The sequence below is a fragment of the Sapajus apella genome, unplaced genomic scaffold (assembly GCF_009761245.1).
Source record: "Sapajus apella isolate SASKATOON/1434 unplaced genomic scaffold, GSC_monkey_1.0 scaffold2, whole genome shotgun sequence".
Taxonomy (NCBI): domain Eukaryota; kingdom Metazoa; phylum Chordata; class Mammalia; order Primates; family Cebidae; genus Sapajus; species Sapajus apella.
The window spans coordinates 51,106,843-51,119,443 of record NW_022436942.1 but is presented as its reverse complement, the minus strand read 5'-3'; the positions used below and the strand labels follow the sequence as shown (position 1 = coordinate 51,119,443).

Here is a 12,601-nt window from a genome sequence, read left to right as displayed (position 1 = left end):
AATGTTTCTATATATTACACTTACATAGAAAAATGAGAATCGATCATCACCGATATCTGATGCTTTCTTGACAGTTTGTGAATTACCATTTCATGCTTTAGTCTTGTATTTTTAAAATCAATTTAAAAAAAATTATTAACGTGAAGCATGCTTTGAAATCAACATAACATTTATAGAGAAAAAGTTGACAATCTTTTCTTACCCCATCCAATCCATTTCTACTCCTAAAAAGAGATTTCCCAAAAGAGGATGGCAATTTGTAGTCCCATCAGCCATGGTTTGATTTATGGTCCTATGCCTATTTTTCTTCATGCTCATACAAATAAACATAAATGCATGTTCCATGTATGCACGTTGATGAAATCGCCCGATACACATACATTTGAAACTTGTTTTCTTTCACTTAATATTTCATCTGAATGTCTGTCCAGGTCAACTAATGTAGAGCCTACCGGTTCTATTTATAGTAGCATAATGAAACTGCCTTTGCAAAAATTGTAACTGAGAAAATTATGACGGTAAAAGTAATTTGACCTAACCACCTCCACCTTGCTTCTCACCTCCAAGCTATCCTTGTTCATTCTTGGGCATAGGCCGAACTAACTCTGGGAGGTACTTAGTTTATAGTGTAACTTGGAGACAAAGATGATAACAACCCTTTGCCAAAACAAACCCCCTTCCTCTCTGGGGACTAGATTGCCTTTGCAGGACTAATGAATTAGCCACAAGATGAGAAATCTCCACAGTTGGAGACTGTAAGATTCCAAACCCCTCCAAATGGCTCCTTGGGATAGCATCACTTGTAAAACCTGAAATCTGTGCTTGAGATATTTTGCAGATCTTGCATTCAAAGTCAGCTGGAACCACCTAGATCGATACATGTGGCTCCCACCCAGAAACTGAATCAGCACAAGAGGACACCTTGACTCCCTGTGATTTTATCTCTGACCCAACTAATCAGTACTCCCCACCCCCAGCATCCTACCCACCAAACTATCCTTAAAATCTCTGATCCCTGAATTTTCAGGGAGACTGATTTGAGTAATAATAAAACTCCAGTCTCCTTTATAGCAGCTCTGAGTGGATTAAATACTTTCTCTATTGCAATTTTTCTGTCTTGATAAATTGGGCAAGGTTAACCCATTGAGTAGTTACAATAATATTCTGTTGTATAAATGTCTTGTAGCTAATTCAATTATTTCCCTATTTTTGACAATCAGCCTATTTTTGTGATTATTTAAGAATGCTACAATAAATATTCTTATATATTTGTATTTATATTATGTGTATACATACACACTTATATTTACACATACACATATTAATGTTGCTGTATGATATTGGCAATGCTTTCTCATATGTATGTGTTTTACCCTTTAGTACATGTTGCTATTAATTTCCCAAAAGAGAATGGCAATTTCCAATCCCATCAGCCATGCGTTCATTCCCTTACCTCCTCACTGAAATTGAACATACCCTTTAATTTTTGCCAATTTAATGGGCAAAAATTGGAATCTCATCAATATTTTAATTGGCATTTATCTAACTTCTTGTTAGGTTGTATATATTTTTATATATTTATTTTCCTTTGAATTTTTCTTTGTAATAACATTGTTTACATATTTGCCCATTTTTCCTCTGGGATATTAGCGCTTTGCTTATTGATTTGTGGGAGCTCTTTATCATATGCACTGCAGTCTGTGTTTTACCTTTTAACTTTGTTTAATAGTGTCATTTATTTGCTATGAAAAAAGTTTCAAAATGCATATAGTTAAATACAACTCTTTTAATGTATGATTTCTGGGTGTCCTGTTTTGCTTTTAGGAAGAACTTCCTTCTCTAGATTATATAAATTACTTTCTAAATTTTCTATTTTTCTGTCTTATTGTTTACTTGAAGCCTTTAAACCATGGAATAATAATATATGTTTATATATCATATAATATATAATGTATATTATATAAAATATATATTATATATTATATAAAATATAATATAATAATATCACACATAAAATGTATGATAGGAGGTCATGTTGCAGGTTTGTTCTTCCAGATGAGCATTTGGAGTAATCCATTTCTTAAAGATTCAGCTTTCCTTGGTGGTGCGTGGCTGTGGTACCAGGTACTTGGGAGGGTGAGGTAGGAGGATTACTTGAGTCAGGGAGGTCAAGGCTGCAGTAAGCTATGATCGTGTCACTGCACTCCAGCTGGGGAATCAGAGCAAGACCCTGTCTCAAAAACAAAACAAGAAAAAAAAAGATCCAACTTTCCTAAATCCTTAACTTTCCTGCTACATTGACTGCCTATTACACTCACCTGGCAAAAACCATTGTCTTGATCGATCTGATTATTAATCTCCTGCATATCTGTCCTGGGTTGCTGAAAACTACTGGGGGAGAAATGGCGTTAGAGCATTTTTGTCACTGACGGTTCATGAACTCCAACTTCAACTGTATTGTCAATGCCTCCTGAAAAGAATTATCTGTGCTCCAATTAGGGCCACTTAACAACTCTCACTGCTATAGGGCCTTTGCTTTTCCACTTTCTTCTCACTCTCTAGATTGTTCCCTATTTCTCAGAAACAATAAAGGCGAACAAAGGGAAATTCTTTGGAAGTCCTGAGTCCCTCTCAACATTACAAAGCTACCCCTAAGAAAAACCAGTTCAGGGGATTCTCTGCCTCCCATTCTCTCCTGTTTCCCTAGAGATCTTGCTCCATCTATTAGCCACGTTTAAATATAAGTTTTTTGTTGGATCTTCTTGTCACAATTTAAGCACGCTCTAGCCTATTTCATCTTAAAAAAAAATAAATTATCCATTAATCATACATTCTGTTCTAGTTACTGTCTCTCTCTCTTCCTATTTTTCCAGCTAAGCTTCTGACTTCACTTTGCACTACCTGCTCACTCATAACCCTTTGCAGTCTGTTTTTCCCCCGACATTAAATGATTATTATAAAAGTGCATCACACGCTGTAGAAATCAACATTTTCTTCCATAATTCTGTGCATCTGGGACTATAGAAATGTCACTGTCTCTGCCCCACATCTTTAAATCACAACAGTAAGCCTTCCCAAAGGGGAACTTCTAGAAAAACGAGCTATTTCCTGGGCTCATATTTCCCTGTTTTTGTAGCATGCACCGACAATCTATCTATGAAGTATATATTGGGGAGTAAGGAGGGCATCCACCAGAAAGACCATAGTGTTGACAGCCATAAGATTAGAGACAAGCACAAAGGGACAGGTCAACATGCCAGCAAAAATCTTGTGACAGCTTGGGACTAACTCTTTATTTCATTCATGGTAGAAGCCCTGCCTTCCAGTGCATAGGTATTGATGAGGTAGGCCAGTGAACTACATAGCCACAAAGAAATTATGCCACCTAGGAGACAAGGAACCAGTCCTAGAAAAAAACCCTAGGATTCTCTCTTCCTGATAGATGGTTATGAAGTCACAAAGTCCACATTACTTAGGTCCTTTGCCAGTGAATTGTACCATAGGTCTCAGAGTGACCACATGGAAGGGATGTGTGATGAGGGTCGCAGCAGAATGAGCCATCATCTTTCAAGTTGTCTCCTTGATACCTTGATAACTCAGTCAAGGGAAGATGAGATTTCTTTTTGTACATTTCCAGGTCCTAACTCCTCACCTTCATCACACTCCTGGGAATGCTGTAAAACTTTTCCAAGGGCCAGGTTTGATGCCTTAACACAGTCTTGGATGAAAAACCCATACCTCTCATGGATACTGGCAATGTGCTGAGTGTAACAAAAGGATTATGAAGCTGAAATAGTTGTCATCTCAAAATATTGCATCCTATTTTTGGAGGAAGAGGTTCATATCCCACATGAGCAGCTGGGACAGGTTGGTGAGACCAGAGCCCAGGAGGACGTGACTGGCTGTGTCTGCCCTGATGGCACCTGCTGCAACCTGGCTTCATTTTTAATCTTTCTAATGAAATTACTCTGGCCAGTGGTTCTCAACTTGGGGTGATTTTGTTTCCCAAGGGGCATTCGGCAATGTCTGCAGACACTTTAGGTTGGCGCAAATGGGGGATGGACAGGGAAAATGGGGTTGGTCCTGTTATCTAATGTTTATAGGTTAAGGATTTTGCTAATCATTCTTCCATCATGTGCAGGCTGTCTGCCACAGCAAAGTTATTCAGCCCTATGTGTCAGTGGTGCCAAGGTTGAGAAACTTGCTCTAGACAAAAGTCACCATTGACTTCCTCATAGCTAAAGCCAAAGGACTGTTCCAGTTCTTATCTTCTTGACCTCTGCGAACTGTGGGGCATCATTGTGACTCTGCCTTCTTAAAACCATGCCCTTCTTTAGCTTCTCTATCACCACTCTTTTCTGGGTAACTTCTTACTTCTCTGAGTGCTCCTGTTCATCATCCTCATTTGACTAAATGTTGAATATAACTGGTTTTTAGAGATCCAGCCTCAATTTTCTTCTTGCCTTCCTTAGATGATTTTATTTACTCCCATGACATTAACTGCTGAATATACACTGATGTCTTCTAAGTCCATATCGAACCTCACACAGTCTCCTGCCTATTTAACATTTCACATACGCCAAACTGAACTCATGAGTGCACTCCCCTTCCTCCCTAAACTATGTGTTTCTAGTTCTCTAGTCAGGGATGGCTCTACCACCCACCCAGCAGCCCAAATCCAGAAACCCGGAGGGAACTCCTCAGTCCTCCTTTTCATTTAATCAGATGTTCAACAAATCTTCTCCTATTAGTTCTTTCTTGTTCATTTCTCTTGAATCTATCTGCTTATCTCTGTTCTGAATCCAACCACCTGTATTACCACAGCAGCCTCCCAACTACTTTTCTTAACAAACCTTTTTCCCATTCAATCTATCTTATAAGTTGTATTCATGATGATCTTTCCAAAATACAATTCAAATTAGATTTATATCTAAAATCCTTCTTTTCCTCATCTAAGAAAAGGCTAAATTTCTAGATGCGGCCTAAAAAGCCATTCATAATGACAACCTCTAGAAATGAAGTCCACATCTTATTTATTTTGCTATAGTAAAGTGCTCAGTACATATTAGTGGGATACATAAACAAATGAAAGAACAAATTCTGGAGAAAAAAGCTATCATGTCTGGGTGTAGTGACTTAAGCCTGTAATCCCAGAACTTTGGAAGCCTGAGGCAGGTGGATCACGAGGTCAGGAATTCGAGACCAACCTGGCCAAGATGGCTAAACGCCATCTCTACTAAAAATACAAAAATTAACTGGGCGCAGTGGCAGGTGCCTGTTATCCCAGCTACTCAAAAGGCCGAGGCAGGAGAATTGCTTGAACCTGAGAGGCGGAGGTTGCAGTGAGCCAAGATTGCGCCACTGCACTCTAGTAGCCTGGGCGACAGAGCAAGACTCCATCTCAAAAAAAGCTATAACATATATGTATTTCCTTGGTGTCAAAAGCTAAAATTAATTTTATATGTCTCCTTTGTAATTATGTGAGTACTTTTCTGTTGAATCCTAAATAAAAAACCAATGTTAAACTGGATCTGGTTGTCATCAGAAGTAGGCTCAAAGTTGACAAATGAAAATAAAATATATTTTAAACAAATGCTTACAAGTGAAATTATTATGCCAGTTTTATACTTTGAAGGTTTTGATACATGTTTCCAAATTGTTTTAAAAGATATGGTTCATGTCTAAAACACCAACCACTGCAGGTTAAAATATTTGAGGGTGAAGTATCATGATGTCTGCAACTAACTTTCAGATTATGCAGCAAAAATGTTATATATATTATAGGTATAAACACATATTTGTATATTCAGAAACTCACAGATATATATACACATGCACACATGGAGAAAGAGAAAGAAAAGAGACAGAGAGAATGTGACAAATATTAACAGTATAGACACATTAGGGTTTGTCAAAGAAATAGAACCAATAATATGTATATGTGTGTGTGTGGGTATGTATGTATGTATACACACCCACACTCCCACATATCTATAAAGATTTATTATGAGGAATTGGCTCATGCAATTATGGGGGCTAAGAGATCTCAAATCTGCCATCTACAAACTGGAGACCAAGGAAAGCCCATAGTGTAATTCCAATCCATGCCTCAAGGCCTGAGAACCAGAAAAGTTGATGGTGCCAATACTGTATAAGCCCAAGGGCAGAAGATCAGTGTGCAACTCAAGCAGGCAGGTAGGAAGCAAAAAGACTGAAATCGACCTTCGCTCTTTGTTCTCTTAGGTAGAAAGGCAAAGGCCCTCAGTTGGTTGGATCAGGCTCACCCCCACTGAGGCAGGGCAAGTTCTCTTTACTGAGGCCACTGATTCAAATATCAATCTCATCAGGAAGCCTGAAACTCAGAAATGTTTAATTTGGGCTCCACTTGGCTCAGGGAAGTTGACACATAGAATAGGTGAGGGGTACATGAGTGTTCATTTTACTATACTTTTAGATTTTCTACTGGTTTAAAAGTTATCAAAAGAAAATCTTAGTAAAAAGAGCACCAACAGCAGTGTTTGAAGTTGTACAATTTTAAACAATCAACATTTTAACAATTTTGAAAGAACTTTTGCTGATATAATTTTTAAAAATGCTGTATATAATTTTTTGATTTCTTATAAAATTGAATCTTTTCATGTTTGTTGGGAATTTTCTTTCTTCTTTTGTGAATTGTCTTTGCCTATGTTTTGACTGAAGGGTTTGTTTCTGTATATAATATATAAAGCCTTTATATATATATTATATATATATAAAGTATATTCATAATTTGATTAACAGGTAATCCTGAAGCATATATTTTAATGTAAGAATTTCAAATATGATAAGGAAAGTGCACAAACCAACGGAAAAAGTATGAATTGGAAAATCTGGCAAATTCTCTCTCACACACAAATATGTCGGGTTTTTTTTTTAAACCATATCCTACGCTAAGATAAATACCAAAGTTAATGCTGTAGAATTAAAATGTTGATTGCAAAAAAGTGTGAAATCCTGAAAAAGTTAAAACAGATAATTATTCATTGATCTTGGGCTTGAAATCAGGACTTTGAAAAAAAAATGGAATAAAAAGCAAAGAAAAAATTGGCAGTACGTTTGATTGCATACAAACTTAAAAATATATGAAACCACCAAAGAGTTAAAATCCTTAATATAAAGGGCACTCTTGAAATCCATGAAACTAATAATGTCACAATAGAGAAATATAAAAGTGAAACCCCCAAACCAAAAGGAAGAGAATTCAATAATAAAAGAAGAAATCTAAATGTCTTAAAAGCATATGAGCAGATATTTTTAATAGGAGAATATAGGGTATTGGTTCAGTTGGCTCATGGCAGTTTGTGTGAATGAGATTCAACCTTAGATATTGGCAGTCCAGTAACTGGCAGTAATGCTTTCGGAAGTGTTAACATAATACAGATGAGTATCCCTCATTCAAAATGCTTGGGAACAGAAGTTTTTTGCAGGTTTTGGGAATATTTGCATATACATAAGGCGTTATCTTGGGGATGGGACCCAAGTCTAAACATGAAATTTATTATAGACCATGTACACATAACCGGTAGGTAATTTCATGCAATATTTTTTGATAATATCATGCATCTAACAGAGTTTTGACATGAGGTCAGATGTGGAATTTTCTACTTGTGGCATCATGTTGACCCTCAAAAAATTTCAGATTTTGGAGGATTTTGTATTTAGAATTTTCATATTAGGGATGCTCAGCCTGTACTCAGCTTTCTGTTAGAAAGCACAGCCCGCAAGAGCTGCAGATCATCCAGGCATACTTGGTACTGGTCAGGCCCTTAGTAATGTGATCAATATAGGAATCCACCCTTTAAAATGCACACGTAGAAATTAGGGTTTCCTAAGGAGCATTACAAAAATAATTATGAAGAAAATCAAACCAGTGAGGGAAAATTAAGGAGATTATATTTATTTAGTCTAGAGAGGAAAAAGCTAAATGGTGAATAGATAAATAGTTGCCCTTAAGTATACAAGTATATGAAAAAAGGATTATCCTAAGGAAAGCTAAATTATTCTGTCTCTATGATAGACAATACACTGAGAGGAATATGGTTAAATTGCACTAAGAGACTCTAATTAACATTAGGTCTTGCAAAACTCCAGGGAAGACTAACAAAGAAACAAAGGAACCCCTGTCTTTGTATATCTTTCTGAGCAATTTAGACAACTGCCTATCTTGTGGCTTCATTATAGAATAGCAGGTGGCTGGGCCCTTGATTACAATTATAGGTTTACAGAATCTTAGAGTTGAAAAACAGCCTCAGTAGATTAAAGTTTCTCTTTTATATGTTTGTAGATTTCTGTTGCCACCCACTTACCAATAGCATATACAAAGGAAAGTATAAGATGTGAAGCTTTGCAGGTTAGAGTTCTATCATGGTTAAGTGACTGGAGCATTCAAAAGTGCCTGCTCAAATAATGCGAACAGATCTTAGTTGTATGGCATGAAAAAACAAACCAGGGCAGTAAACTAGGGCAGAACACTATAGTATTGTGATTCTTCAGTTGCTTTTTAAAGGTTACAGATGAAAACTAGTCTTTTATCCCAAGAAAAATGTGTATAAGTACGGGCACCCATTAGTGATACCCAGGTCCCCAAATTTAGTGATCAAGATGGAGAGAGTATGGTACAGTGCTTATGAGCTCTGCAGTTGAATTTCTTACATTTTTATCTACACTGAAATCTGACTTTTTCTACTGACTAGCCTGTGGTCTTAAGAATGTTAGTTAAATTATTCAAGTCTGCTTACTCATTTCTAAAATGGGGATAGCTTATGTTATGCATGAGATCCTTTCCTGGTGAAAATCAAGTCACAAGAAAAAAAAATTAAAGAAATTAAGAAGTAAATGATCTGACAGCAGAGACTATACAAAAGTGTTTTTCCAATTGCAAGTTGTGATCCAGTGCAGGAGTTTGGTAGTAAAAATTGATTCAATATGTCATAGTTGATGTTAAAAACTGAAATAGAATAGAAAATATGCATTACACTTGGTAATCATAAATACTGCTTTGAATAATGTATTCTGTATTATATGTTTATGCCTATGCGAGAGTTGTGGAACACTTGTGTAGTTGGTAGCAATATAAAATATTTCTGGCTGGGCATGATGGCTCATGGGTGTATTACCAATACTTTGGGAGTCCAAGGTGGGAGGATTGCTTGAGGTCAGGAGTTCAAGACCAGCCTGGACAGTGTAATGAGTCCCCCATCAGTGTAATGAGACCCCTGTAGTGCCAGCTACTCAGGAGGTTGTGGTAGGAGGATTGCTTGAGTCCAGGAGTCCAAGGCTGCAGTGAGCTATGATCACATTACCTAAGTCCAGCCTGGGTGACAGAGCAAGACTGTCTCTAATCAATAACGAACTAAATAAATAAAATATTTATTGTGGATCATGGTTAAAAAAAGCCTTATTGTTATTACAGTTCATTATTTTTATGTTTTTTTCTTATCTCAACTCTTTGTTTTATTTCCCTAGTAGTTGTTGTAGGATCATAATATACATTACTCCCCTCCACTGTCTAGTCTGAAATAATATTACACTACCTCATAAAAAAAGTAACAATCCTATAACAATATGGCTCCAACCATCTCCTCTGGCCTTGGGTGCCATGATCTACATATATTTTACTTCTACATACGTTACAAACTCTACAAAATATTGTCATAGGTTTTGCTTTTAGCGGTTTACTTTCCACCAACTAAGTTGAAATAAAAGAAAAAGAAAACGTTCAAATTTATGATCCCTGGTGCTCCTCAGTGTTCCTTCTGGATCTGATCCTTTATCTTCCACCATCTTTGCACAATCTAAAGTCCCTCTTTAACATCCTCTGTAGTATGGGTCTTCTGACAATAAACTATCTCAGCCTTGATAATCAGAAAACAACTCCATCTCATCCCCACAAATAAAGGGCAGCTCTTCTGGTTATAAAACTCCAGACCGACCATTTCCCGTCTTCAGCATGTCAAAGCTGTTGCTCCATCGCAGTCTGGCTTACTTTGCTTTTGATGAAAAGCCAGAGAGCCTCCCCATCGTTATTCCCTCTGTGTACGGTCGCCTCTTCTATTGTTGAAGATTTTATCTTTTACTGGGTTTTCAGCAATTTGACCATAATGTACTTCTTTATTATTTGGCTTGTGCTCATTCTGCTTGATATTTATTGAGTTTTTTGCTCCTGGGGTGGCTATTTCTAATAAAATTTGAAGGCTTCTCAGCCATTACCTCTTTAAACATTTCTCTTTCTCCTTTCATTCTGAGACTTCAAGTGCACTAGACCAGTTAATTTGATCCTTTGGAACATTGATCCTCCCTCCCTCCCTCCCTCCCTCCCTTCCTTCCTCCCTTCCTTCCTTCCTTCCATGAGACAGGGTCTTGTTCTGTTGCCTGGGCTGGAGTGCAGTAACATGTTTATACCCCACTGCAGCCCTGAACTCCAGGATCCAAGCAATCCTCCTGCCTCAGCCTCTTGAGTAGCTATGACTACAGGTATGCACCACCAATCCTGGCTAATTTTTAAACTTTTTCTTTGTAGAAATATGGTCTCGCTATGTTGCCCAGGCTGATCTTGAACTCCTGGCCTCAAGTGATCCTCCCACCTTGGCCTACAGATATGTTGGGATTAAAGAAGTGAGCCACTGTACCTGGCCTTTTTTTTCCTTTCAATCATCTTCATCTCTGAGATTCAGGCTACAAAATCTCTACTAATTTATTTCAAGTTCATTTTTACTGCCTTCTGAAGTGTACAATCTTTTATTAGTTTGGATCCACTGAGTATCAGATGCAAAGATGGGGTTAGACTTCCAAAAGATATATTTCGGAAATGTCTGTGAAGGATTAAAGAGGAGGGAACAGAAGAAAGTAGAGAAAACCTTCAGACCATGATTAAAGTTTCATACCTGTGGGAGAGAAGAGAAAGGAAGGAGGGTTGTGTAAAGTCTAGGATGGCTGCAAAGGTCTAAAAACAGTTTTGCCAGATTGATGGGAATTTCTTAATCAAAGTCACTCATTGGAGACATCCGGCAGCTCACAGGAATGGGCTTGCATTAATGCCTCTATCATTCTCAGCTATTGGCTGGATCAGCCTGTAGAGTCTTGTCTTGGTGAGAATGATACAATAGATGCACAGAAACAGTAACTGTGCTATCAGTCAACCTTTCTCCCCAGAGTAGGGAATCTGAACAGTACATGTTTATGACTAACTTGTTGTTCTTCATTTTCTTTAGTAAATACTTTATTATATTCCTGTAGTCCTATAATGTTCCATTTGGCTCTTTTTAATGTTTCTAAATTTTTTCCCTAAGAAAACTCTGTTTCTTCATTAATTGCAATCTACTTTTCCTGTACATTTTAAAATATAACAATTGTTTTAAAATCTTTGCTAATTCCAATAGTTGAATCATCTATTGGTTTGATTCTAGTGACTACATTTTCTCTTAAATATAAGCTCACATTTTCCTGTTTCTTTGCATGTCTTATACTTATTTAATAGTATTCTGGATATTGTATATAAAAGAACAGTGGAGACTGAAGTACTTTATTTTTGTTTGTTGTTTATTATCCACAGAGTGTAGCTTCTACTGAAGGAACTAATTGTTTAGCTATCTCCTAGAAAGGGGTTGAGCTGGTACTGAATCAAGCTTTAATTAAATTGAATTAACCTATGATTATCCAAACTCCCAACCTCCTTTGCAGACTTTTTTTTAACCATGTTAATATTTAAACTGGAAGGAGGTTGGGCTGTAGTTTCACCTCAGAATTCAATCTAACATACACCTGGAATCCATGCATCATGAGAACATGAGAGATGATGTGATTATGTTCTTTTTCCAGCCTGTCTTCTACCATCTCCTTCTCACTATAATTTGGAGGTAGGGGCAGAGGAGAGCACTGTTGGGTTGAGCAATTTGTTTTTCATCTGGGACTCTATCAGACTCTAGTTTTCCCTGCTAGCATTCACTGTTGAATAAGGGCTAGTTGATTTATCCTCCTGTATTAGTCTGTTCTCATGCTCCTATTAAATACATACCCAAGACTGGGTGATTTATAAAGGAAAGAGGCTGAACTGACATGCAGCTCCACATGGCTAGGGAGGTCTCACAATTATGGTGGAAGTTGAATGGGGAGCAAAGTCACGTCTTACATGGCAGCAGGCAAACAGGATGCGTGTAGGGCTACTGCCCTTTGTAAAACCATCAGATCTTGTGAGGCTTATTTACTATCGTGAGAACAGCACAAGAAAAAATAGCCCCATGATTCAATTACCTCCTACTGGGTCCCTCCCAGGACATGTGGGGATTATGGAAACTAAAATTCAAGATGAGATTTGGATGAGGACACAGAGCCAAACCATATCACCTCCTTCACTCAAAATCTGCTGAACTACAAGAAGCTCTGTCCATCCAGATAGAGACTAGGTCCTCACCTGCAGGAACGGGAACTTACATGCTCTTTCCTCATTTAAAAAGGGATTGATGGCTTGTCTCTGAAAATTCAGTTCATCAAGGCTTACTTGCATCTGCCACTTCTTGCTATTCTCACAGAAACACATACTTTTAATTTTATGCAGGCTTTCCTT

At 37.4% G+C, this 12,601-nt stretch overlaps 1 long non-coding RNA gene and 1 pseudogene across 1 annotated transcript; both read right to left on the bottom strand.

The window, feature by feature from the left end:
• Window positions 1-382: 382 nt before the first annotated feature.
• On the bottom strand, window positions 383-6,476 carry LOC116564504. Its single transcript, XR_004274932.1, has 3 exons — window positions 6,464-6,476; window positions 4,837-4,838; window positions 383-738 (listed from the first exon to the last, which is right to left on the bottom strand). It is a non-coding gene; the product is annotated as an uncharacterized LOC116564504 (long non-coding RNA).
• LOC116564481 lies at window positions 2,215-5,131 on the bottom strand (annotated as a pseudogene).
• Window positions 6,477-12,601: the final 6,125 nt, after the last annotated feature.